Here is a 6,234-nt window from a genome sequence, read left to right on the forward strand (position 1 = left end):
TTCTCTAGTTGGCACCTGTTTGCTTATTTGTTCATTGAATCATTTACTTGCAAAAGAAAGTGTCATCTAAAAGTTCTTTGCCTAGATGGAGACATCAAAGTACTAGAGAGTTAATTTTATTTTACAGAAAATCACTAGAATAACCGCTTCTCAGTTATGTAAACATAAGGCAGTGAGGGCCACCCAGAACCTTCCTGCAACTGACTATCGGCGACCCCTTCCAAACCCCTTGGCACACAGAATCTCTTGTTTGGCAGGGGCAGGAGGGATTTGCAAAAACGCCAATAGGCCTTTTGGAAAGAGACCTCAAGACTTGAGGTTGTTAGACCCTCTCTGAGAGATCTGGATAACACCTGTCAGAGGGAAGGGAAGCCTGGGCCTGTGGTCTCACCTCCGCGCCAGGACTCGGGAGACCTGTGCTGCCGTGCCCTCCCCCCAACCCAGCGGGTGACCCAGCATCTGAGAGCAGCCGAGGCAGTGGAGACTGCCCTACCACGCTCTCTCCCATCACAGGTCTTTGACACAGGATTCCCAGGGACTCCTCATCAATTCCTGGGGAGGGGGAAGTGGGAGACCCCCGAGAGGGAGGTGCCAGGTTTCCTGCTGGCTGGAAACGCTTTCAGAGCCCCAGGTCTCACGGGATGGAGCTCGAGCCCCTTGAGCTGTGCGGAAAGCCCTCCGCCGTCAGACTTTGCCCACTTCAGTCTTCCCAACTCCTGATCATTCATTCATCCACTCAGTCACTCATTCATTTGTTTGTTCATTCATCAAATATTTTTTAAGGTCTCCATGTGTGCTAAGTACCATTCTAGGTACAGAAGTGAACAAAATAGACAATAGTTCTTGCATTCATGGAACTTATATTCTAGAAGAGGGAACAAGTGAATGAGATAGAAAGAATACCGAGTATGTCACATGCTGGTAAGTGCTAAGGAGAAAAAGTAAATCAGAGAAGATTTGAAAGGGATAAGGTGAGGGGGGTATTGACATTTTAAATAGGGTCACATAGAAAGCTTCACTCCGAAGCTGCCATTTTACTGAAGGAAGCAAAGATGTGAGCTATTTGCATTGCTGGGAGCAGGTTGCAGATGGGGGGTGGCAGGGGAGTAGTCTCTGTGTCTCTGTCTCTCTCTCTCCCTCTCGCACTCTCTCCTGAAACTGACTGTGGCCACAGCTCCGTCCTACCTCATCCCAGGGCTCCCGTCAAACTCTGGACCACATTCTGGCTCAACCCCTGGCACTGTTCCCTCAGCCCCACCTGGGCCCCTCTGTTCTCTGGGCCTGTGGACCTCCGTCCTCCCTGTACCTGCCCTTCTGGCCGGGCACCTCTTGCTGCCCCTCTGTGTCTCCTCAGGCACCGGCTGCCCCAGCCCCACAGATTCCAGCATCCTCCCCCCACCACCTACTCCAGGGGAGTGCCGTGATGGGAAACTTTTATTAATAAGACCGAGAAGAAGAAGAGCTAACACGGAGGGGCTTCCTACCTGCCAGCCGGTACGCTGACCCCTGAGTGTGAGCTGTCTCCACCAGCGTCCCATAGAGAGGGCCCCTGTCCCAGCACCGCGGCCTCCTTTCTGATCCCTCGGCTTATTCCCTTTGCTTCCCCAATCCAGCCCCCACACAGCAGTTAGCAATTTTCTTTTTAAACATAACGTAGATCGCATTGCTGTCTTACTAAAAGGTCCGTGGCTTGTCGTCTCAGACAACCCAACCCTGCGTCTGTTCTCTCAGGCCCCTCTGGCCAGCTCTGGCCTCCATAGCCCTTTTCCCCTCTGACGCTGGCACTCCATTCTCTCCCCCCAATCACAGGGCACCAGTCATGCTGGTCTCCTTTCCTCTCCTCAAGCACATCCTGCCTCAGGGCCTTTGCCTCTGCCTGGAACCCCCTCACCCTGATCTTCATTCAGCCCTTTCTGAAGTGTCCCAGTACAAACACCAGCAACTCAGAGGGGTCTCTCCAGGCCATGCTGTCTCCCCCGCCTCAGCTTTGAGCACTCTCAGTCACATTACCCCTGCTTGCTTCAAATTTTGTATTATTATATCTGAGTGCATCTTGTTTATATCTCTAACTTTTTAATATAAGGGCCTTTGTTCACGGCTGTTTCCCCTCCTCCTAGAATGGTGCCCGGCCCAGATTTGGAGCTCAATGTATGTCGAATTAATGAATGAACAAATAACCTAATTTAATTGTCACACAAACCCCATGGTCTGTTTCAGTGGTTCTCAACCATGATTGTGCATTTCAGTCTCCCGGGGCACTTAAAAAGAGCTTGAACTCAAAACACATTGGATTCAATTTCATTGATCTGGGGTCGGGTGAGTCTGGGCATCTTTTTTTTTTTTTTTTTTTTTTTAAGCCCCCTTGGTGATCCGGATGTGTAGCCATGTATGCTGAAATTCACACTTAAATTTATAACCTTCTTGGCAGAAGGAAGGCTACCAGGGCAGGGCCCTTCAGTCAGAATTGCCATTTTTACTCCAACTCATACCTGCAGGAAGCCTGGTTTTTCTCAGGCCCACGGGGGCCAAGCCAGGGCCGGGGCAGCACACTCTGTGGCCCTTGAGGGGGGAAGTTCGCGCCTGAAGAGCAGGCTCCCGGCTTCCCTTTGTGACCAGAGCAGGACCCGAAGGCCGCTGGGTGGAAATCCAGAGGCAGCAGTGGAGTCCCTTCCTGGACACCCTGAGGCCAGAGCGTCCTCAACAGCAACGTTCTGAGTTCTGGGGTTCCAGCCCTGGAGAAGAAGAGGCCATTGTTGAGTAAGAGGGGGCCTTGCCCTGCCCATGCTGAGTGGGGGGCAGGAGGGCTGCAGGTCACAAGAAGGGCCAGGAACAAAACACACTATGGGGTACTGGGTGTGGCATCAAAGGTGCCTATAGATTGGAATCTGGATGCCAGCTCTGTTCCTAAGCAGCTGTGTGGTCTCAGGCATGTCACTTATGCTTTCCAAGGCTCAGTTTCCTCGCCAGTAAAATGGCACACAACACCTAGGAGGATTGTTAGACGAGACGATACATGCAAAGTGAGCAGCACAGCACCTGTGAGGCAGGAAGCCCTGTCCCAGTAATCACTTACACCATGTACACACGTAGCAAACCAGCACAACGTACGCCTTAGGTATATACAATTTCATTTGTCAGTCGTCGCTCAATAAAGCTGGAAAAAATAAAAACATATTTTAAAATATACTGAGGGCTTCCCTGGTGGCGCAGTGGTTACGAATCCACCTGCCAACGCAGGGGACGCGGGTTCGAGCCCTGCTCCGGGAAGATCCCACATGCCGCGGAGCAACTAAGCCCGTGCGCCACAACTACTGCGCCTGCGCTCTAGAGCCCGCGAGCCACAACTACTGAAGCCCACACGCCTAGAGCCCGTGCTCCGCAACAAGAGAAGCCACCGCAATGAGAAGCCCGCGCACCACGAGGAAGAGTAGCCCCCGCTCGCCGCAACTAGAGAAAGCCAGGCGAAGACCCCACGCAGCCAAGAATAAATAAATAAAATAAATTTATAAAAAATAAAATAAAATATACTGACTGTTAGAAAGTGATAAATCCTGGGGAGGAAGATCAAGCAGAGAATGGCGGGCAGGAAGTGTCAGATGGGAGAGGGTTCCACTTTCGATGAGGCAGTTGGTTGAAGGTCCATGAGCTGAGCCCTGTGGGTGGCAAGGCAGTGAGCCATGTGGATGGAGCCTCCTGGCGGAGGAGCCGCAAGAAGGCCTGAATCAGTGCTGGCTGGAGCCGACCTGCAGGGCCACCTGAGAGCCTCTTAATATTCAGAAACTTTGCAGGCCGGTTGTTAAACTTTGATAAGTTGAAACTGGTGGGAATCAAAACTGGCCATGGTGGGAATTTTTAACCATAGATACTGGCAAACACTACAAGTCACTTGTGCAGTTTTTGTTCTCAGAGAACCACTTTACCAACAACCCCACCCCAAGCCAGGACTTCAAAGCCACAGGGAGACCGCTGTGGCTGCAGCCCGGCGAGCCAGGTGAGAGCGGTTTTCAAGACTTTGCCTTTGAGCCACACAAGGAGCCAGAGGAGGCTTTGTTCTTGTTAGTAGCTTTATTTAAGTATAATTTACATACCAAAAAATTCACTCATTTCAAGTGTACAACTATTTGTATTACTATTAATTTCTTTTAGTAAGTTTACAGAGTTGTGCAGCTCTGACCACACTCCAAATTTAGAACATTTCCAACAAAGAGGTCCCTTGTGCCCATTTGCTCCAGGCAACTGCTAATCTACTTCCTGTCTCTAGAGGGTTTTGCACAGAAAAGGGACGTGATCTGATTTATATTATTGTCACTGTTGTCTCCTTTCTGCTAAAATATAATAAAGTTCCTGTTCTCTTTTTGGATTAGATGGTGACCTGAATTTTCAGGGAAAATATCCCCTAGGTCCGGACACCCAGCAGGTGCTGGGGCTGGAGTACCATCTCCCAGCTGTGAGAAAAGGTGGCGGGGCCGTACCCGCTGGCTCAAGTGTGCTGACCAGCTGAAGCCACGTGTCCCCTGCTGGCTTCGGGCTCTGCCTTCTCTTGGCTGCGTTTGGGGCCAAAGTTCCCGAGGGAGGCTGAGTCAGCAAATTGCCTTTACTGACGTTCCCAGGAGCCCGAATGTTTACAGGCATTAAGGCCTGCATTCAGCTGAAGCAAAACCTAGAAGTCTTCTCACTTCCTGGGTTCAAGAACAAGGCACTGTGGAGAGAAATCCTTCAGCAGGGGGTGTCAGCTGCCCCTGAGGCCTTTGCTGATTAAGCCTAAAGTGGGCAGGGCCTGAAATGGCGTTGTGCACTTGGGAAGGAGGCCTGGGATTCTAATTATCTGCTGTCAAGGGGCTCCCGGAATCCAGGAGTGAAAGGCACAGGAAAGGGCTTGGGGCAGAGTTCAGGAGAGGTGAGGAGTGGGGGAGGGAGGTGAGGGAAAGGGAAGTCCTGCCCCACACGCCGACCCCTGTTGCAAGGCTGGTGGCCACAGCAGAAGCCGGGGTCTAGCTTTCTGGGAGGTGAGAACTGGAAGTCACTTTTCCCCTCCAAGCCTCACTTTCTTTATCTATAAAATAGAGAATATAGCACATCATACAGTTGTTATGAGGATTTAAGGAAATATAAAGCACTTTTCAAATGCTTAATACACAGTAAGCCTTCAGTAGATGACAGTTATTATTGCTTTTCCTGTTACCATGACACATTATTATTGTTGATTATTATCTTAGCCCGTTTGGGCTGCTATAACAAAAATACCATATACTGGGTGGTTTAAACAACATTTGTTTCTCACAGTTCTAGAGGCTGGGAAGTGCAAGATCAAGGCACCATGGGCAGATTGGTGTCTGGTGAGGGCGTGTTTCCTGGTGCATAGCTGTATCCTCAGCAAGCAGAAGGAACAAGGGAGCTCTCTGGGGTCTCTTTTATAAGGACTCCACCTTCATGACCTAATCACCCACCAGCAGCCCAACCTCCTCACACTATTGCATTGCGGGTTAGGATTTAACATATGAATTTTGGGGGAACACAAACATTTAGTCTATGGCAGTTATTATTCCCATATTCTATTATTATTATTACCAAGAGGAACCTGGCAGAAAGAAACTGGGGATACAGTCCCGAGGCCACTGCTTCACTTCTCAAACTTTAATGTGCTCGACTCACCTGGGGTTCCTGTTAAAATGCAGATTCTAATTCCACAGGTCGAGGGTGGGGTCTAAGGTTCTGCCTTTGTAACCTGCTCCCAGGTGATGCCGATGTCCTTGGTCCATAGGCCACACTCTGAATAGCCAGACACTAAAACTTCTCTGTCCAATACAGTAGCCACTAGCCACGTGTAGCTCTTGAGCATTTGAATGTGGCTGGTCTAAACTGAAGTGTGCCTGTAAGTGTGAAATGCACATTGGATTTCAAAGAATTAAGAACAACAACAAAAAATGTAAACTATCTCTCTAATAATTTCTGATATTGATTACATGTTGAAATTATAGGATATAGCTAGTTAAATAAAATGTATTATAGTGAATTTCACCTGTTTCTTTTTACTTTTTTGAATGAAACTACTAGAGAATTGTGTATTACACGAGTACGTGTGGTTCACATCACATTTCTTTCGGAGAGTGCTGCCCTGGAGTTTTCTTTCGCATTGTCAGGCCAGTTCAGGATTTGCCAAAGGCTTTTTGAGGGATTCGCTTTGAAGGACTGAGCCTTGGGAAGCAGGCTCTGAGTTCCTGCGCTCAGATCCAC

Source organism: Balaenoptera ricei, chromosome 15 (assembly GCF_028023285.1).
Source record: "Balaenoptera ricei isolate mBalRic1 chromosome 15, mBalRic1.hap2, whole genome shotgun sequence".
Taxonomy (NCBI): Eukaryota; Metazoa; Chordata; class Mammalia; order Artiodactyla; family Balaenopteridae; genus Balaenoptera; species Balaenoptera ricei.